This window comes from Hydractinia symbiolongicarpus, chromosome 11, assembly GCF_029227915.1.
Source record: "Hydractinia symbiolongicarpus strain clone_291-10 chromosome 11, HSymV2.1, whole genome shotgun sequence".
Lineage (NCBI taxonomy): Eukaryota > Metazoa > Cnidaria > Hydrozoa > Anthoathecata > Hydractiniidae > Hydractinia > Hydractinia symbiolongicarpus.
The window spans coordinates 15,991,538-16,009,784 of NC_079885.1; the positions used below are offsets into that span (position 1 = coordinate 15,991,538).

General features: G+C 40.4%; 32 non-coding genes across 32 annotated transcripts; all 32 read left to right on the forward strand.

The window, feature by feature from the left end:
• The first annotated feature begins 448 nt into the window (after positions 1-448).
• On the forward strand, positions 449-567 carry LOC130618021 (5S ribosomal RNA). Its single transcript, XR_008979097.1, has one exon. It is a non-coding gene; the product is annotated as a 5S ribosomal RNA (ribosomal RNA).
• A 450-nt stretch (positions 568-1,017) lies between these two features.
• Positions 1,018-1,136, forward strand: LOC130618202 (5S ribosomal RNA). Its single transcript, XR_008979276.1, has one exon. It is a non-coding gene; the product is annotated as a 5S ribosomal RNA (ribosomal RNA).
• A 449-nt stretch (positions 1,137-1,585) lies between these two features.
• Positions 1,586-1,704, forward strand: LOC130615890 (5S ribosomal RNA). Its single transcript, XR_008976976.1, has one exon. It is a non-coding gene; the product is annotated as a 5S ribosomal RNA (ribosomal RNA).
• Positions 1,705-2,154: 450 nt separating this feature from the next.
• Positions 2,155-2,273, forward strand: LOC130617921 (5S ribosomal RNA). Its single transcript, XR_008978997.1, has one exon. It is a non-coding gene; the product is annotated as a 5S ribosomal RNA (ribosomal RNA).
• Positions 2,274-2,722: 449 nt separating this feature from the next.
• On the forward strand, positions 2,723-2,841 carry LOC130615458 (5S ribosomal RNA). Its single transcript, XR_008976546.1, has one exon. It is a non-coding gene; the product is annotated as a 5S ribosomal RNA (ribosomal RNA).
• Positions 2,842-3,291: 450 nt separating this feature from the next.
• Positions 3,292-3,410, forward strand: LOC130617319 (5S ribosomal RNA). The gene has a single exon (XR_008978396.1). It is a non-coding gene; the product is annotated as a 5S ribosomal RNA (ribosomal RNA).
• A 450-nt stretch (positions 3,411-3,860) lies between these two features.
• Positions 3,861-3,979, forward strand: LOC130618113 (5S ribosomal RNA). Its single transcript, XR_008979187.1, has one exon. It is a non-coding gene; the product is annotated as a 5S ribosomal RNA (ribosomal RNA).
• Positions 3,980-4,429: 450 nt separating this feature from the next.
• On the forward strand, positions 4,430-4,548 carry LOC130617712 (5S ribosomal RNA). The gene has a single exon (XR_008978789.1). It is a non-coding gene; the product is annotated as a 5S ribosomal RNA (ribosomal RNA).
• A 449-nt stretch (positions 4,549-4,997) lies between these two features.
• LOC130615267 (5S ribosomal RNA) lies at positions 4,998-5,116 on the forward strand. The gene has a single exon (XR_008976357.1). It is a non-coding gene; the product is annotated as a 5S ribosomal RNA (ribosomal RNA).
• Positions 5,117-5,566: 450 nt separating this feature from the next.
• Positions 5,567-5,684, forward strand: LOC130617886 (5S ribosomal RNA). The gene has a single exon (XR_008978963.1). It is a non-coding gene; the product is annotated as a 5S ribosomal RNA (ribosomal RNA).
• A 450-nt stretch (positions 5,685-6,134) lies between these two features.
• On the forward strand, positions 6,135-6,253 carry LOC130617660 (5S ribosomal RNA). Its single transcript, XR_008978736.1, has one exon. It is a non-coding gene; the product is annotated as a 5S ribosomal RNA (ribosomal RNA).
• Positions 6,254-6,703: 450 nt separating this feature from the next.
• LOC130615786 (5S ribosomal RNA) lies at positions 6,704-6,822 on the forward strand. The gene has a single exon (XR_008976873.1). It is a non-coding gene; the product is annotated as a 5S ribosomal RNA (ribosomal RNA).
• A 450-nt stretch (positions 6,823-7,272) lies between these two features.
• On the forward strand, positions 7,273-7,391 carry LOC130616731 (5S ribosomal RNA). The gene has a single exon (XR_008977811.1). It is a non-coding gene; the product is annotated as a 5S ribosomal RNA (ribosomal RNA).
• A 450-nt stretch (positions 7,392-7,841) lies between these two features.
• On the forward strand, positions 7,842-7,960 carry LOC130615705 (5S ribosomal RNA). The gene has a single exon (XR_008976793.1). It is a non-coding gene; the product is annotated as a 5S ribosomal RNA (ribosomal RNA).
• A 450-nt stretch (positions 7,961-8,410) lies between these two features.
• On the forward strand, positions 8,411-8,529 carry LOC130617714 (5S ribosomal RNA). The gene has a single exon (XR_008978790.1). It is a non-coding gene; the product is annotated as a 5S ribosomal RNA (ribosomal RNA).
• Positions 8,530-8,978: 449 nt separating this feature from the next.
• On the forward strand, positions 8,979-9,096 carry LOC130617888 (5S ribosomal RNA). Its single transcript, XR_008978965.1, has one exon. It is a non-coding gene; the product is annotated as a 5S ribosomal RNA (ribosomal RNA).
• A 450-nt stretch (positions 9,097-9,546) lies between these two features.
• LOC130617686 (5S ribosomal RNA) lies at positions 9,547-9,665 on the forward strand. Its single transcript, XR_008978763.1, has one exon. It is a non-coding gene; the product is annotated as a 5S ribosomal RNA (ribosomal RNA).
• A 450-nt stretch (positions 9,666-10,115) lies between these two features.
• Positions 10,116-10,234, forward strand: LOC130615984 (5S ribosomal RNA). Its single transcript, XR_008977069.1, has one exon. It is a non-coding gene; the product is annotated as a 5S ribosomal RNA (ribosomal RNA).
• Positions 10,235-10,684: 450 nt separating this feature from the next.
• Positions 10,685-10,803, forward strand: LOC130617687 (5S ribosomal RNA). The gene has a single exon (XR_008978764.1). It is a non-coding gene; the product is annotated as a 5S ribosomal RNA (ribosomal RNA).
• Positions 10,804-11,253: 450 nt separating this feature from the next.
• LOC130615986 (5S ribosomal RNA) lies at positions 11,254-11,372 on the forward strand. The gene has a single exon (XR_008977071.1). It is a non-coding gene; the product is annotated as a 5S ribosomal RNA (ribosomal RNA).
• A 450-nt stretch (positions 11,373-11,822) lies between these two features.
• On the forward strand, positions 11,823-11,941 carry LOC130617688 (5S ribosomal RNA). Its single transcript, XR_008978765.1, has one exon. It is a non-coding gene; the product is annotated as a 5S ribosomal RNA (ribosomal RNA).
• A 450-nt stretch (positions 11,942-12,391) lies between these two features.
• Positions 12,392-12,510, forward strand: LOC130615987 (5S ribosomal RNA). The gene has a single exon (XR_008977072.1). It is a non-coding gene; the product is annotated as a 5S ribosomal RNA (ribosomal RNA).
• Positions 12,511-12,960: 450 nt separating this feature from the next.
• On the forward strand, positions 12,961-13,079 carry LOC130617689 (5S ribosomal RNA). Its single transcript, XR_008978766.1, has one exon. It is a non-coding gene; the product is annotated as a 5S ribosomal RNA (ribosomal RNA).
• Positions 13,080-13,529: 450 nt separating this feature from the next.
• On the forward strand, positions 13,530-13,647 carry LOC130618271 (5S ribosomal RNA). The gene has a single exon (XR_008979345.1). It is a non-coding gene; the product is annotated as a 5S ribosomal RNA (ribosomal RNA).
• Positions 13,648-14,096: 449 nt separating this feature from the next.
• On the forward strand, positions 14,097-14,215 carry LOC130615526 (5S ribosomal RNA). The gene has a single exon (XR_008976614.1). It is a non-coding gene; the product is annotated as a 5S ribosomal RNA (ribosomal RNA).
• A 450-nt stretch (positions 14,216-14,665) lies between these two features.
• LOC130618270 (5S ribosomal RNA) lies at positions 14,666-14,783 on the forward strand. Its single transcript, XR_008979343.1, has one exon. It is a non-coding gene; the product is annotated as a 5S ribosomal RNA (ribosomal RNA).
• Positions 14,784-15,233: 450 nt separating this feature from the next.
• Positions 15,234-15,351, forward strand: LOC130618320 (5S ribosomal RNA). Its single transcript, XR_008979394.1, has one exon. It is a non-coding gene; the product is annotated as a 5S ribosomal RNA (ribosomal RNA).
• A 450-nt stretch (positions 15,352-15,801) lies between these two features.
• LOC130616309 (5S ribosomal RNA) lies at positions 15,802-15,920 on the forward strand. Its single transcript, XR_008977392.1, has one exon. It is a non-coding gene; the product is annotated as a 5S ribosomal RNA (ribosomal RNA).
• Positions 15,921-16,370: 450 nt separating this feature from the next.
• LOC130615268 (5S ribosomal RNA) lies at positions 16,371-16,489 on the forward strand. Its single transcript, XR_008976358.1, has one exon. It is a non-coding gene; the product is annotated as a 5S ribosomal RNA (ribosomal RNA).
• Positions 16,490-16,938: 449 nt separating this feature from the next.
• LOC130616732 (5S ribosomal RNA) lies at positions 16,939-17,057 on the forward strand. Its single transcript, XR_008977812.1, has one exon. It is a non-coding gene; the product is annotated as a 5S ribosomal RNA (ribosomal RNA).
• A 450-nt stretch (positions 17,058-17,507) lies between these two features.
• Positions 17,508-17,626, forward strand: LOC130616085 (5S ribosomal RNA). Its single transcript, XR_008977169.1, has one exon. It is a non-coding gene; the product is annotated as a 5S ribosomal RNA (ribosomal RNA).
• A 450-nt stretch (positions 17,627-18,076) lies between these two features.
• LOC130617249 (5S ribosomal RNA) lies at positions 18,077-18,195 on the forward strand. The gene has a single exon (XR_008978327.1). It is a non-coding gene; the product is annotated as a 5S ribosomal RNA (ribosomal RNA).
• The last annotated feature ends 52 nt before the right edge of the window (positions 18,196-18,247 follow it).

Here is an 18,247-nt window from a genome sequence, read left to right on the forward strand (position 1 = left end):
TGACTTTTTCACGTTACATTATTTATCATTACGACTGTGACGTATCTTTTTTACTCAATAGCCGCTGAGTAAATCAAGTAAGGAACGTTATTAGAAGTTTCTTTCCCTTCAAAACGGCTACGATCTGGCTGCAATAAATGCGCCACGTCGCAAATCAATGGATTACGAGCGTCAGACAAAGAAAATGGCGATGTAGTTACTTTGCTAATTAACTTTGTCATATGAAAATTAAGTCTGAAAGTACCCTAGATTGCCTTCGTTGGAACTTTTTACCGGAAATCATAAAGCGCATTATTGTTGACAAGAATCGATAGCGCTTAAAAAGAGCTTTCAAATGCACATAAACACGACCTATTTCGGATGATCCAGTCAAGAAATATGACCTTTAAAGTTTGAACCATTTTCGATGTAATGTGCTAATAAATAGTAGATATCTGCCCGTTTGTTTGTCTACGACCATACCACGATGAACACACCTGTTCTCGTCCGATCACGGAAGTTAAGCATCGTCGGGCCGAGATAGTACATGGATAGGGGACCGCCTGGGAACTCCCGGTGTCGTAGGCTATTGACTTTTTCACGTTACATTATTTATCATTACGACTGTGACGTATCTTTTTTAGGCAATAGCCGCTGAGTAAATCAAGTAAGGGACGTGATTAGAAGTTTCTTTCACTTCAAAACGGCTACGATCTGGCAGCAATAAATGCGCCACGTCGCAAATGAATGGATTACGAGCGTCAGACAAAGAAAATAGCGATGTAGTTAATTTGCTAATTAACTTTGTCATATGAAAATTAAGTCTGAAAGTACCCTAGATTGCCTTTGTTGGAACTTTTTACCGGAAATCTTAAAGCGCATGGTTATCGTAATTAATGGATAGCGCTTGAAATGAGCTTTCAAATCCACATAAACACGACCTATTTCGGATAATCCAGTCAAGAAATATGACCTTTAAAGATTAAACCATTTTCGATGTAATGTGCTAATAAATCGTAGATATCTGCCCGTTTGTTTGTCTACGACCATACCACGATGAACACACCTGTTCTCGTCCGATCACGGAAGTTAAGCATCGTCGGGTCGGGATAGTACTTGGATGGGGCACCGCCTGGGATCTTCCGGTGTCGTAGGCTATTGACTATTTCTCGTTACATTATTTATCATTACGACTGTGACGTATCTTTTTTACGCACTAGCCGCTGAGTAAATCAAGTAAGGGACGTGATTAGAAGTTTCTTTCCCTTCAAAACGGCTACAATCTTGCTGCAATAAATGCGCCACGTCGCAAATGAATGGATTACGAGCGTCAGACAAAGAAAATAGCGATGTAGTTACTTTGCTAATTAACTTTGTCATATGAAAATTAAGTCTGCAAGTACCCTAGATTTCCTTCGTCGGAACTTTTATCGGAAATCTTAGAGCGCATGATTGTCGTACCGAATCGATAGCGCTTAAAAAGAGCTTTCAAATGCACATAAACACGACTTATTTCGGATAATCCAGTCAAGAAGTATGACCATTAAAGATTAAACCATTTTCGATGTAATGTGCTAATAAATCGTAGATATCTGCCCGTTTGTTTGTCTACGACCATACCACGATGAACACACCTGTTCTCGTCCGATCACGGAAGTTAAGCATCGTCGGGCTGGGATAGTACTTGGATGGGGGACCGCCTGGGAACTCCCGGTGTCGTAGGCTATTGACTTTTTCACGTTACATTATTTATCATTACGACTGTGACATATCTTTTTTACGCAAAAGCCGCTGAGTAAATCAAGTAAGGGACGTGATTAGAAGTTTCTTTCCATTCAAAACGGCTACAATCTTGCTGCAATAAATGCGCTACGTCGCAAATGAATGGATTACGAGCGTCAGACAAAGAAAATGGCGATGTAGTTAATTTGCTAATTAACTTTGTCATATGAAAATTAAGTCTGAAAGTACCCTAGATTGCCTTCGTTGGAACTTTTTACCGGAAATCTTAAAGCGCATGGTTATCGTAATTAGTGGATAGCGCTTGAAATGAGCTTTCAAATGCACATAAACACGACCTATTTCGGATGATCCAGTCAAGAAATATGACCTTTAAAGATTAAACCATTTTCGATGTAATGTGCTAATAAATCGTAGATATCTGCCCGTTTGTTTGTCTACGACCATACCACGATGAACACACCTGTTCCCGTCCGATCACGGAAGTTAAGCATCGTCGGGTCGGGATAGTACTTGGATGGGGCACCGCCTGGGATCTTCCGGTGTCGTAGGCTATTGACTATTTCACGTTACATTATTTATCATTACGACTGTGACGTATCTTTTTTACGCACTAGCCCCTGAGTAAATCAAGTAAGGGACGTGATTAGAAGTTTCTTTCCCTTCAAAACGGCTACAATCTTGCTGCAATAAATGCGCCACGTCGCAAATGAATGGATTACGAGCGTCAGACAAAGAAAATAGCGATGTAGTTACTTTGTTAATTAACTTTGTCATATGAAAATTAAGTCTGCAAGTACCCTAGATTTCCTTCGTTGGAACTTTTACCAGAAATCTTAGAGCGCATGATTGTCGTACCGAATCGATAGCGCTTAAAAAGAGCTTTCAAATGCACATAAACACGACCTATTTCGGATAATCCAGTCAAGAAATATGACCTTTAAAGATTAAACCATTTTCGATGTAATGTGCTAATAAATCGTAGATATCTGCCCGTTTGTTTGTCTACGACCATACCACGATGAACACACCTGTTCTCGTCCGATCACGGAAGTTAAGCATCGTCGGGCCGGGATAGTACTTGGATGGGGGACCGTCTGGGAACTCCCGGTGTCGTAGGCTATTGACTTTTTCACGTTACATTATTTATCATTACGACTGTGACATATCTTTTTTACGCAATAGCCGCTGAGTAAATCAAGTAAGGGACGTGATTAGAAGTTTCTTTCCAATCAAAACGGCTACAATCTTGCTGCAATAAATGCGCCACGTCGCAAATGAATGGATTACGAGCGTCAGACAAAGAAAATGGCGATGTAGTTAATTTGCTAATTAACTTTGTCATATGAAAATTAAGTCTGAAAGTACCCTAGATTGCCTTCGTTGGAACTTTTTACCGGAAATCTTAAAGCGCATTATTGTTGACAAGAATCGATAGCGCTTAAAAAGAGCTTTCAAATGCACATAAACACGACCTATTTCGGATGATCCAGTCAAGAAATATGACCTTTAAAGTTTTAACCATTTTCGATGTAATGTGCTAATAAATCGTAGATATCTGTCCGTTTGTTTGTCTACGACCATACCACGATAAACACACCTGTTCTCGTCCGATCACGGAAGTTAAGCATCGTCGGGCGGGGATAGTACTTGGATGGGGGACCTCCTGGGAACTCCCGGTGTCGTAGGCTATTGACTTTTTCACGTTACATTATTTATCATTACGACTGTGACGTATCTTTTTTACGCAATAGCCGCTGAGTAAATCAAGAAAGAGACATGATTAGAAGTTGCTTTCCCTTCAAAACGGCTACGATCTGGCAGCAATAAATGCGCCAAGTCGCAAATGAATGGATTACGAGCGTCAGACAAAGAAAATGGCGATATAGTTAATTTGCTAATTAACTTTGTCATATGAAAATTAAGTCTGAAAGTACCCTAGATTGCCTTCGTTGGAACTTTTTACCGGAAATCTTACAGCGCATGGTTGTCGTAATTAATGGAAAGCGCTTAAAAAGAGCTTTCAAATGCACATAAACACGACCTATTTCGGATGATCCAGTCAAGAAATATGACCTTTAAATTTTGAACCATTTTCGATGTAATGTGCTAATAAATCGTAGATATCTGCCCGTTTGTTTGTCTACGACCATACCACGATGAACACACCTGTTCTCGTCCGATCACGGAAGTTAAGCATCGTCGGGCCGGGATATTACATGGATAGGGGACCGCCTGGGAACTCCCGGTGTCGTAGGCTATTGACTTTTTCACGTTACATTATTTATCATTACGACTGTGACGTATCTTTTTTAGGCAATAGCCGCTGAGTAAATCAAGTAAGGGACGTGATTAGAAGTTTCTTTCACTTCAAAACGGCTACGATCTGGCAGCAATAAATGCGCCACGTCGCAAATGAATGGATTACGAGCGTCAGACAAAGAAAATAGCGATGTAGTTAATTTGCTAATTAACTTTGTCATATGAAAATTAAGTCTGAAAGTACCCTAGATTGCCTTTGTTGGAACTTTTTACCGGAAATCTTAAAGCGCATGGTTATCGTAATTAATGGATAGCGCTTGAAATGAGCTTTCAAATGCACATAAACACGACCTATTTCGAATGATCCAGTCAAGAAATATGACCTTTAAAGTATGAACCATTTTCGATGTAATGTGCTAATAAATCGTAGAAATCTGCCCGTTTGTTTGTCTACGACCATACCACGATGAACACACCTGTTCTCGTCCGATCACAGAAGTTAAGCATCGTCGGGTCGGGATAGTACTTGGATGGGGCACCGCCTGGGATCTCCCGGTGTCGTAGGCTATTGACTATTTCACGTTACATTATTTATCATTACGACTGTGACGTATCTTTTTTACGCAATAGACGCTGAGTAAATCAAGTAAGGGACGTGATTAGAAGTTGCTTTCCATTAAAACGGCTACAATCTTGCTGCAATAAATGCGCCACGTCGCAAATAAATGGATTACGAGCGTCAGACAAAGAAAATGGCGATGTAGTTACTTTGCTAATTAACTTTGTCATATGAAAATTAAGTCTGAAAGTACCCTAGATTGCCTTCGTTGGAACTTTTTACCGGAAATCATAAAGCGCATTATTGTTGACAAGAATCGATAGCGCTTAAAAAGAGCTTTCAAATTCACATAAACACGACCTATTTCGGATGATCCAGTCAAGAAATATGACCTTTAAAGTTTGAACCATTTTCGATGTAATGTGCTAATAAATCGTAGATATCTGCCCGTTTGTTTGTCTACGACCATACCACGATGAACACACCTGTTCTCGTCCGATCACGGAAGTTAAGCATCGTCGGGCCGGGATAGTACTTGGATGGGGGACCGCCTGGGAACTCCCGGTGTCGTAGGCTATTGACTTTTTCACGTTACATTATTTATCATTACGACTGTGACGTATCTTTTTTACGCAATAGCCGCTGAGTAAATCAAGAAAGAGACACGATTAGAAGTTGCTTTCCCTTCAAAACGGCTACGATCTGGCTGCAATAAATGCGCCAAGTCGCAAATGAATGGATTACGAGCGTCAGACAAAGAAAATGGCGATGTAGTTAATTTGCTAATTAACTTTGTCATATGAAAATTAAGTCTGAAAGTACCCTAGATTGCCTTCGTTGGAACTTTTTACCGGAAATCTTAAAGCGCATGTTTGTCGTAATTAATGGATAGCGCTTGAAATGAGCTTTTAAATGCACATAAAGACGACCTATTTCGGATAATCCAGTCAAGAAATATGACCTTTAAAGTTTAAACCATTTTCGATGTAATGTGCTAATAAATCGTAGATATCTGCCCGTTTGTTTGTCTACGACCATACCACGATGAACACACCTGTTCTCGTCCGATCACGGAAGTTAAGCATAGTCGGGCCGGGATAGTACTAGGATGGGGGACCGCCAGGAACTCCAGGTGTCGTAGGCTATTGACTTTTTCACGTTACATTATTTATCATTACGACAGTGACGTATCTTTTTTACGCAATAGTCGCTGAGTAAATCAAGAAAGAGACATGATTAGAAGTTGCTTTCCCTTCAAAACGGCTACGATCTGGCAGCAATAAATGCGCCAAGTCGCAAATGAATGGATTACGAGCGTCAGACAAAGAAAATGGCGATGTAGTTAATTTGCTAATTAACTTTGTCATATGAAAATTAAGTCTGAAAGTACCCTAGATTGCCTTCGTTGGAACTTTTTAAAGGAAATCTTAAAGCGCATTATTGTCGTAAAGAATCGATAGCGCCTAAAAAGAGCTTTCAAATGCACATAAACACGAACTATTTCCGATCACCCAGTCAAGAATTATGATCTTTAAAATTCGAACCATTTTCGATGTAATGTGCTAATAAATCGTAGATATCTACCCGTATGTTTGTCTACGACCATACCACGATGAACACACCTGTTCTCGTCCGATCACGGAAGTTAAGCATCGTCGGGCCGTGATAGTACTTGGATGGGGGACCGCCTGGGAACTCCCGGTGACGTAGGCTATTGACTTTTTCACGTTACATTATTTATCATTACGACTGTGACGTATCTTTTTTACGCAATAGGCGCTGAGTAAATCAAGAAACAGACATGATTAGAAGTTGCTTTCCGTTCAAAACGGCTACCATCGTGCTGCAGTAAATGCGCCACGTCGCAAATGAATGGATTACGAGCGTCAGACAAAGAAAATAGCGATGTACTTAATTTGCTAACTAACTTTGTCATAAGAATATTAAGTCTGAAAGTACCCTAGATTGCCTTCGTTGGAACTTTTTACCGGAAATCTTGAAGCGGATTATTGTCGTAAAGAATCGATAGCAATTAAAAAGAGCTTTCAAATGCACATAAACACGAACTATTTCCGATCACCCAGTCAAGAATTATGATCTTTAACGTTCGAACCATTTTCGATGTAATGTGCTAAAAAATCGTAGATATCTACCCGTATGTTTGTCTACGACCATACCACGATGAACACACCTGTTCTCGTCCGATCACGGAAGTTAAGCATCGTCGGGCCGGGATAGTACTTGGATGGGGAACCGCCTGGGAACTCCCGGTGTCGTAGGCTATTGACTTTTTCACGTTACATTATTTATCATTACGACTGTGACGTATCTTTTTTACACAATAGCCGCTGAGTAAATCAAGTAAGGGACATGATTAGAAGTTGCTTTCCCTTCCAAACGGCTACCATCGTGCTGCAATAAATGCGCCACGTCGCAAATGAATGGATTACGAGCATCAGACAAAGAAAATGGCGATGTAGTTAATTTGCTAAATAACTTTGTCATATGAAAATTAAGTCTGAAAATACCCTAGATTGCCTTCGTTGGAACTTTTTACCGGAAATCTTAAAGCGCATTATTGTCGTAAAAAATCGATAGCGCTTAAAAAGAGCTTTCAAATGCACATAAACACGAACTATTTCCGATCACCCAGTCAAGAATTATGATCTTTAAAGTTCGAACCATTTTCGATGTAATGTGCTAATAAATCGTAGATATCTACCCGTACGTTTGTCTACGACCATACCACGATGAACACACCTGTTCTCGTCCGATCACGGAAGTTAAGCATCGTCGGGCCGTGATAGTACTTGGATGGGGGACCGCCTGGGAACTCCCGGTGTCGTAGGCTATTGACTTTTTCACCTTACATTATTTATCATTACGACTGTGACGTATCTTTTTTACGCAATAGCCGCTGAGTAAATCAAGAAAGAGACATGATTAGAAGTTGCTTTCCCTTCAAAACGGCTACGATCTGGCAGCAATTAATGCGCCACGTCGCAAATGAATGGATTACGAGCGTCAGACAAAGAAAATAGCGATGTACTTACTTTACTAATTAACTTTGTCATATGAAAATTAAGTCTGAAAGTACCCTAGATTGCCTTCGTTGGAACTTTTTACCGGAAATCTTAAAGCGCATGGTTGTCGTAATTAATGGATAGCGCTTGAAATGAGCTTTCAAATGCACATAAACACGACCTATTTCGGATAATCCAGTCAACAAATATGACCTTTAAAGTTTAAACCATTTTCGATGTAATGTGCTAATAAATCGTAGATATCTGCCCGTTTGTTTGTCTACGACCATACCACGATGAACACACCTGTTCTCGTCCGATCACGGAAGTTAAGCATCGTCGGGCCGGGGTAGTACTTGGATGGGGGACTGCCTGGGAACTCCCGGTGTCGTAGGCTATTGACTTTTTCACGTTACATTATTTATCACTACGACTGTGACGTATCTTTTTTAGGCAATAGCCGCTGAGTAAATCAAGTAAGGGACGTGATTAAAAGTTTCTTTCCCTTCAAAACGGCTACGATCTGGCAGCAATAAATGCGCCACGTCGCAAATGAATGGATTACGAGCGTCAGACAAAGAAAATGGCGATGTAGTTAATTTGCTAATTTAATTTGTCATATGAAAATTAAGTCTGAAAGTACCCTAGATTGCCATCGTTGGAACTTTTTACCGGAAATCATAAAGCGCATTATTGTTAAAAAGAATCTATAGCGCTTAAAAAGAGCTGTCAAATGCACATAAACACGACCTATTTCGAATGATCCAGTCAAGAGATATGACCTTTAAAGTATGAACCATTTTCGATGTAATGTGCTAATAAATCGTAGATATCTGCCCGTTTGTTTGTCTACGACCATACCACGATGAACACACCTGTTCTCGTCCGATCACAGAAGTTAAGCATCGTCGGGTCGGGATAGTACTTGGATGGGGCACCGCCTGGGATCTCCCGGTGTCGTAGGCTTTTGACTATTTCACGTTACATTATTTATCATTACAACTGTGACGTATCTTTTTTACGCAATAGCCGCTGAGTAAATCAAGTAAGGGACGTGATTAGAAGTTGCTTTCCATTAAAACGGCTACAATCTTGCTGCAATAAATGCGCCACGTCGCAAATAAATGGATTACGAGCGTCAGACAAAGAAAATGGCGATGTAGTTACTTTGCTAATTAACTTTGTCATATGAAAATTAAGTCTGAAAGTACCCTAGATTGCCTTCGTTGGAACTTTTTACCGGAAATCATAAAGCGCATTATTGTTGACAAGAATCGATAGCGCTTAAAAAGAGCTTTCAAATGCACATAAACACGACCTATTTTAGATGATCCAGTCAAGAAATATGACCTTTAAAGTTTGAACCATTTTCGATGTAATGTGCTAATAAATCGTAGATATCTGCCCGTTTGTTTGTCTACGACCATACCACGATGAACACACCTGTTCTCGTCCGATCACGGAAGTTAAGCATAGTCGGGCCGGGATAGTACTAGGATGGGGGACCGCCAGGAACTCCAGGTGTCGTAGGCTATTGACTTTTTCACATTACATTATTTATCATTACGACAGTGACGTATCTTTTTTACGCAATAGTCGCTGAGTAAATCAAGAAAGAGACATGATTAGAAGTTGCTTTCCCTTCAAAACGGCTACGATCTGGCAGCAATAAATGCGCCAAGTCGCAAATGAATGGATTACGAGCGTCAGACAAAGAAAATGGCGATGTAGTTAATTTGCTAATTAACTTTGTCATATGAAAATTAAGTCTGAAAGTACCCTAGATTGCCTTCGTTGGAACTTTTTACCGGAAATCTTAAAGCGCATGTTTGTCGTAATTAATGGATAGCGCTTGAAATGAGCTTTTAAATGCACATAAAAACGACCTATTTCGGATAATCCAGTCAAGAAATATGACCTTTAAAGTTTAAACCATTTTCGATGTAATGTGCTAATAAATCGTAGATATCTGCCCGTTTGTTTGTCTACGACCATACCACGATGAACACACCTGGTCTCGTCCGATCACGGAAGTTAAGCATCGTCGGGCCGGGATAGTACTTGGATGGGGGACCGCTTGGAAACTCCCGGTGTCGTAGGCTATTGACTTCTTCACGTTACATTGTTTATCATTACGACTGTGACGTATCTTTTTTAGGCAATAGCCGGTGAGTAAATCAAGAAAGAGACATGATTAGAAGTTGCTTTCCCTTCAAAACGGCTACCATCGTGCTGCAATAAATGCGCCACGTTGCAAATGAATGGATTACGAGCGTCAGACAAAGAAAATAGCGATGTACTTACTTTGCTAACTAACTTTGTCATATGAAAATTGAGTCTGAAAGTACCCTAGATTGCCTTCGTTGGAACTTTTTACCGAAAATCTTAAAGCGCATGCTTGTCGTAATTAATAAATAGCGCTTGAAATGAGCTTTCAAATGCACATAAACACGACCTATTTCGGATGATCCAGTCAAGAAATATGACCTTTAAAGTTTAAACCATTTTCGATGTAATGTGCTAATAAATCGTAGATATCTGCCCGTTTGTTTGTCTACGACCATACCACGATGAACACACCTGTTCTCGTGCGATCACGGAAGTTAAGCATCGTCGGGCCGGGATAGTACTTGGATGGGGGACCGCCTGGGAACTCCCGGTGTCGTAGGCTATTGACTTTTTCACGTTACATTATTTATCATTACGACTGTGACGTATCTTTTTTACGCAATAGCCGCTGAGTAAATCAAGAAAGAGACACGATTAGAAGTTGCTTTCCCTTCAAAACGGCTACGATCTGGCAGCAATAAATGCGCCATGTCGCAAATGAATGGATTACGAGCGTCAGACAAAGAAAATGGCGATGTAGTTAATTTGCTAATTAACTTTGTCATATGAAAATTAAGTCTGAAAGTACCCTAGATTGCCTTCGTTGGAACTTTTTACCGGAAATCTTAAAGCGCATGTTTGTCGTACTTAATGGATAGCGCTTGAAATGAGCTTTTAAATGCACATAAAGACGACCTATTTCGGATAATCCAGTCAAGAAATATGACCTTTAAAGTTTAAACCATTTTCGATGTAATGTGCTAATAAATCGTAGATATCTGCCCGTTTGTTTGTCTACGACCATACCACGATGAACACACCTGGTCTCGTCCGATCACGGAAGTTAAGCATCGTCGGGCCGGGATAGTACTTGGATGGGGGACCGCTTGGAAACTCCCGGTGTCGTAGGCTATTGACTTCTTCACGTTACATTGTTTATCATTACGACTGTGACGTATCTTTTTTAGGCAATAGCCGGTGAGTAAATCAAGAAAGAGACATGATTAGAAGTTGCTTTCCCTTCAAAACGGCTACCATCGTGCTGCAATAAATGCGCCACGTTGCAAATGAATGGATTACGAGCGTCAGACAAAGAAAATAGCGATGTACTTACTTTGCTAACTAACTTTGTCATATGAAAATTGAGTCTGAAAGTACCCTAGATTGCCTTCGTTGGAACTTTTTACCGAAAATCTTAAAGCGCATGCTTGTCGTAATTAATAAATAGCGCTTGAAATGAGCTTTCAAATGCACATAAACACGACCTATTTCGGATGATCCAGTCAAGAAATATGACCTTTAAAGTTTAAACCATTTTCGATGTAATGTGCTAATAAATCGTAGATATCTGCCCGTTTGTTTGTCTACGACCATACCACGATGAACACACCTGTTCTCGTGCGATCACGGAAGTTAAGCATCGTCGGGCCGGGATAGTACTTGGATGGGGGACCGCCTGGGAACTCCCGGTGTCGTAGGCTATTGACTTTTTCACGTTACATTATTTATCATTACGACTGTGACGTATCTTTTTTACGCAATAGCCGCTGAGTAAATCAAGAAAGAGACACGATTAGAAGTTGCTTTCCCTTCAAAACGGCTACGATCTGGCAGCAATAAATGCGCCATGTCGCAAATGAATGGATTACGAGCGTCAGACAAAGAAAATGGCGATGTAGTTAATTTGCTAATTAACTTTGTCATATGAAAATTAAGTCTGAAAGTACCCTAGATTGCCTTCGTTGGAACTTTTTACCGGAAATCTTAAAGCGCATGTTTGTCGTAATTAATGGATAGCGCTTGAAATGAGCTTTTAAATGCACATAAAGACGACCTATTTCGGATAATCCAGTCAAGAAATATGACCTTTAAAGTTTAAACCATTTTCGATGTAATGTGCTAATAAATCGTAGATATCTGCCCGTTTGTTTGTCTACGACCATACCACGATGAACACACCTGGTCTCGTCCGATCACGGAAGTTAAGCATCGTCGGGCCGGGATAGTACTTGGATGGGGGACCGCTTGGAAACTCCCGGTGTCGTAGGCTATTGACTTCTTCACGTTACATTGTTTATCATTACGACTGTGACGTATCTTTTTTAGGCAATAGCCGGTGAGTAAATCAAGAAAGAGACATGATTAGAAGTTGCTTTCCCTTCAAAACGGCTACCATCGTGCTGCAATAAATGCGCCACGTTGCAAATGAATGGATTACGAGCGTCAGACAAAGAAAATAGCGATGTACTTACTTTGCTAACTAACTTTGTCATATGAAAATTGAGTCTGAAAGTACCCTAGATTGCCTTCGTTGGAACTTTTTACCGAAAATCTTAAAGCGCATGCTTGTCGTAATTAATAAATAGCGCTTGAAATGAGCTTTCAAATGCACATAAACACGACCTATTTCGGATGATCCAGTCAAGAAATATGACCTTTAAAGTTTAAACCATTTTCGATGTAATGTGCTAATAAATCGTAGATATCTGCCCGTTTGTTTGTCTACGACCATACCACGATGAACACACCTGTTCTCGTGCGATCACGGAAGTTAAGCATCGTCGGGCCGGGATAGTACTTGGATGGGGGACCGCCTGGGAACTCCCGGTGTCGTAGGCTATTGACTTTTTCACGTTACATTATTTATCATTACGACTGTGACGTATCTTTTTTACGCAATAGCCGCTGAGTAAATCAAGAAAGAGACACGATTAGAAGTTGCTTTCCCTTCAAAACGGCTACGATCTGGCAGCAATAAATGCGCCATGTCGCAAATGAATGGATTACGAGCGTCAGACAAAGAAAATGGCGATGTAGTTAATTTGCTAATTAACTTTGTCATATGAAAATTAAGTCTGAAAGTACCCTAGATTGCCTTCGTTGGAACTTTTTACCGGAAATCTTAAAGCGCATGTTTGTCGTAATTAATGGATAGCGCTTGAAATGAGCTTTTAAATGCACATAAAGACGACCTATTTCGGATAATCCAGTCAAGAAATATGACCTTTAAAGTTTAAACCATTTTCGATGTAATGTGCTAATAAATCGTAGATATCTGCCCGTTTGTTTGTCTACGACCATACCACGATGAACACACCTGGTCTCGTCCGATCACGGAAGTTAAGCATCGTCGGGCCGGGATAGTACTTGGATGGGGGACCGCTTGGAAACTCCCGGTGTCGTAGGCTATTGACTTCTTCACGTTACATTGTTTATCATTACGACTGTGACGTATCTTTTTTAGGCAATAGCCGGTGAGTAAATCAAGAAAGAGACATGATTAGAAGTTGCTTTCCCTTCAAAACGGCTACCATCGTGCTGCAATAAATGCGCCACGTTGCAAATGAATGGATTACGAGCGTCAGACAAAGAAAATAGCGATGTACTTACTTTGCTAACTAACTTTGTCATATGAAAATTGAGTCTGAAAGTACCCTAGATTGCCTTCGTTGGAACTTTTTACCGAAAATCTTAAAGCGCATGCTTGTCGTAATTAATAAATAGCGCTTGAAATGAGCTTTCAAATGCACATAAACACGACCTATTTCGGATGATCCAGTCAAGAAATATGACCTTTAAAGTTTAAACCATTTTCGATGTAATGTGCTAATAAATCGTAGATATCTGCCCGTTTGTTTGTCTACGACCATACCACGATGAACACACCTGTTTTCGTCCGATCACGGAAGTTAAGCATAGTCGGGCCGGGATAGTACTAGGATGGGGGACCGCCAGGAACTCCAGGTGTCGTAGGCTATTGACTTTTTCACATTACATTATTTATCATTACGACAGTGACGTATCTTTTTACGCAATAGTCGCTGAGTAAATCAAGAAAGAGACATGATTAGAAGTTGCTTTCCCTTCAAAACGGCTACGATCTGGCAGCAATAAATGCGCCAAGTCGCAAATGAATGGATTACGAGCGTCAGACAAAGAAAATGGCGATGTAGTTAATTTGCTAATTAACTTTGTCATATGAAAATTAAGTCTGAAAGTACCCTAGATTGCCTTCGTTGGAACTTTTTACCGGAAATCTTAAAGCGCATGGTTGTCGTAGTTAATTGATAGCGCTTGAAACGAGCTTTCAAATGCACATAAACACGACCTATTTCGGACAATCCAGTAAAGAAATATGACCTTTAAAGTTTAAACCACTTCCGATGTAATGTGCTAATAAATCGTAGATATCTGCCCGTTTGTTTGTCTACGACCATACCACGATGAACACACCTGTTCTCGTCCGATCACGGAAGTTAAGCATCGTCGGGCCGGGATAGTACTTGGTTGGGGGACCGCCTGGGAACTCCCGGTGTCGTAGGCTATTGACTTTTTCACGTTACATTATTTATCATTACGACTGTGACGTATCTTCTTTACGCAATAGCCGCTAAGTAAATCAAGAAAAAGACATGATTAGAAGTTGCTTTCCCTTCAAAACGGCTACCATCGTGCTGCAATAAATGCGCCACGTAGCAAATGAATGGATTACGAGTGTCAGACAAAGAAAATAGCGATGTACTTACTTTGCTAACTAACTTTCTCATATGAAAATTAAGTCTGAAAGTACACTAGATTGCCTTCGTTGGAACTTTTTACCGAAAATCTTAAAGCGCATGGTTGTCGTAAGTAATGAATAGCGCTTGAAATGAGCTTTCAAATGCACATAAACACGACCTATTTCGGATAATCCAGTCAAGAAATATGACCTTTAAAGTTTAAACCATTTTCGATGTAATGTGCTAATAAATCGTAGATATCTGCCCGTTTGTTTGTCTACGACCATACCACGATGAACACACCTGTTCTCGTCCGATCACGGAATTTAAGCATCGTCGGGCCGGGATAGTACTTGGATGGGGGACGCCTGGGAACTCCCGGTGTCGTAGGCTATTGACTTTTTCACGTTACATTATTTATCATTACGACTGTGACGTATCTTTTTTACGCAATAGCCGCTGAGTAAATCAAGAAAGAGACATGATTAGAAGTTGCTTTCCCTTCAAAACGGCTACCATCGTGCTGCAATAAATGCGCCACGTCGCAAATGAATGGATTACGAGCGTCAGACAAAGAAAATAGCGATGTACTTACTTTGCTAACTAACTTTGTCATATGAAAATTAAGTCTGAAAGTACCCTAGATTGCCTTCGTTGGAACTTTTTACCGAAAATCTTGAAGCGCATGGTTGTGGTAATTAATAAATAGCGCTTGAAATGAGCTTTCAAATGCACATAAACACGACCTATTTCGGATGATCCAGTCAAGAAATATGACCTTTAAAGTTTAAACCATTTTCGATGTAATGTGCTAATAAATCGTAGATATCTGCCCGTTTGTTTGTCTACGACCATACCACGATGAACACACCTGTTCTCGTCCGATCACGGAAGGTAAGCATAGTCGGGCCGGGATAGTACTAGGATGGGGGACCGCCAGGAACTCCAGGTGTCGTAGGCTATTGACTTTTTCACGTTACATTATTTATCATTACGACAGTGACGTATCTTCTTTACGCAATAGCCGCTGAGTAAATCAAGAAAGAGACATGATTAGAAGTTGCTTTCCCTTCAAAACGGCTACCATCGTGCTGCAATAAATGCGCCACGTCGCAAATGAATGGATTACGAGTGTCAGACAAAGAAAATAGCGATGTACTTACTTTGCTAACTAACTTTGTCATATGAAAATTAAGTCTGAAAGTACCCTAGATTGCCTTCGTTGGAACTTTTTAAAGGAAATCTTAAAGCGCATTATTGTCGTAAAGAATCGATAGCGCCTAAAAAGAGCTTTCAAATGCACATAAACACGAACTATTTCCGATCACCCAGTCAAGAATTATGATCTTTAAAATTCGAACCATTTTCGATGTAATGTGCTAATAAATCGTAGATATCTACCCGTATGTTTGTCTACGACCATACCACGATGAACACACCTGTTCTCGTCCGATCACGGAAGTTAAGCATCGTCGGGCCGGGATAATACTTGGATGGGGGACCGCCTGGGAACTCCCGGTGTCGTAGGCTATTGACTTTTTCACGTTACATTATTTATCATTACGACTGTGACGTATCTTTTTTACACAATAGCCGCTGAGTAAATCAAGTAAGGGACATGATTAGAAGTTGCTTTCCCTTCCAAACGGCTACCATCGTGCTGCAATAAATGCGCCACGTCGCAAATGAATGGATTACGAGCATCAGACAAAGAAAATGGCGATGTAATTAATTTGCTAAATAACTTTGTCATATGAAAATTAAGTCTGAAAGTACCCTGGATTGACTTCGTTGGAACTTTTTACCGGAAATCTTAAAGCGGATTATTGTCGTAAAGAATCGATAGCGCTTAAAAAGAGCTTTCAAATGCACATAAACACGAACTATTTCCGATCACCCAGTCAAGAATTATGATCTTTAACGTTCGAACCATTTTTGATGTAATGTGCTAATAAATCGTAGATATCTACCCGTATGTTTGTCTACGACCATACCACGATGAACACACCTGTTCTCGTCCGATCACGGAAGTTAAGCATCGTCGGGCCGGGATAGTACTTGGATGGGGGACCGCCTGGGAACTCCCGGTGTCGTAGGCTATTGACTTTTTCACGTTACATTATTTATCATTACGACTGTGACGTATCTTTTTTACGCAATAGCCGCTGAGTAAATCAAGTAAGGGACTTGATTAGAAGTTTCTTTCCCTTCAAAACGGCTACGATCTGGCTGCAATAAATGCGCCACGTCGCAAATGATTGAATTACGAGCATCAGACAAAGAAAATGGCGATGTAGTTAATTTGCTAAATAACTTTGTCATATGAAAATTAAGTCTGAAAGTACCCTAGATTGCCTTCGTTGGAACATTTTACCGGAAATTTTAAAGCGCATGGTTGTCGTAATTAATGGATAGCGCTTGAAATGAGTTTCAAATGTACATAAACACGACCTATTTCGGATGATCCAGTCAAGAAATATGACCTTTAAAGTTTAAACCACTTTCGATGTAATGTGCTAATAAATCGTAGATATCTGCCAGTTTGTTTGTCTACGACCATACCACGATGAACACACCTGTTCTCGTCCGATCACGGAAGTTAAGCATCGTCGGGCCGTGATAGTACTTGGATGGGGGACCGCCTGGGAACTCCCGGTGTCGTAGGCTATTGACTTTTTCACGTTACATTATTTATCATTACAACCGTGACGTATCTTTTTTACGCAATAGCCGCTGAGTAAATCAAGAAAGAGACATGATTAGAAGTTGCTTTCCCTTCAAAACGGCTACGATCTGGCAGCAATAAATGCGTCACGTCGCAAATGAATGGATTACGAGCGTCAGACAAAGAAAATGGCGATGTACTTACTTTGCTAATTAACTTTGTCATATGAAAATTAAGTCTGAAAGTACCCTAGATTGCCTTCGTTGGAACTTTTTACCGGAAATCTTAAAGCGCATTTTTGTCGTAAAGAAACGATGGCGCTTAAAAAGAGCTTTCAAATGCACATAAACACGAACTATTTCCGATCACCCAGTCAAGAATTATGATCTTTAAAGTTCGAACCATTTTCGATGTAATGTGCTAATAAATCGTAGATATCTACCCGTACGTTTGTCTACGACCATACCACGATGAACACACCTGTTCTCGTCCGATCACGGAAGTTAAGCATCGTCGGGCCGGGATAGTATTTGGATGGGGGACCGCCTGGGAACTCCCGGTGTCGTAGGCTATTGACTTTTTCACGTTACATTATTTATCATTACGACTGTGACGTATCTTTTTTACGCAATAGCCGCTGAGTAAATCAAGAAAGAGACATAATTAGAAGTTGCTTTCCCTTCAAAACGGCTACCATCGTGCTGCAATAAATGCGCCACGTCGCAAATGAATGGATTACGAGCGTCAGACAAAGAAAATAGCGATGTACTTACTTTGCTAACTAACTTTGTCATATGAAAATTAAGTCTGAAAGTACCCTAGATTGCCTTCGTTGGAACTTTTTGCAGGAAATCATAACGCGCATTATTGTTATCAAGAATTGATAGCGCTTAAAAAGAGCTGTCAAATGCACATAAACACGACCTATTTCGAATGATCCAGTCAAGAAATATGACCTTTCAAGTTTGAACCATTTTCGATGTAATGTGCTAATAAATCGTAGATATCTACCCGTTTGTTTTTCTACGACCATATCACGATGAACACACCTGTTCTCGTCCGATCACGGAAGTTAAGCATCGTCGGGCCGGGATCGTACTTGGATGGGGGACCGCCTGGGAACTCCAGGTGTCGTAGGCTATTGACTTTTTCACATTACATTATTTATCATTACGACTGTGACGTATCTTTT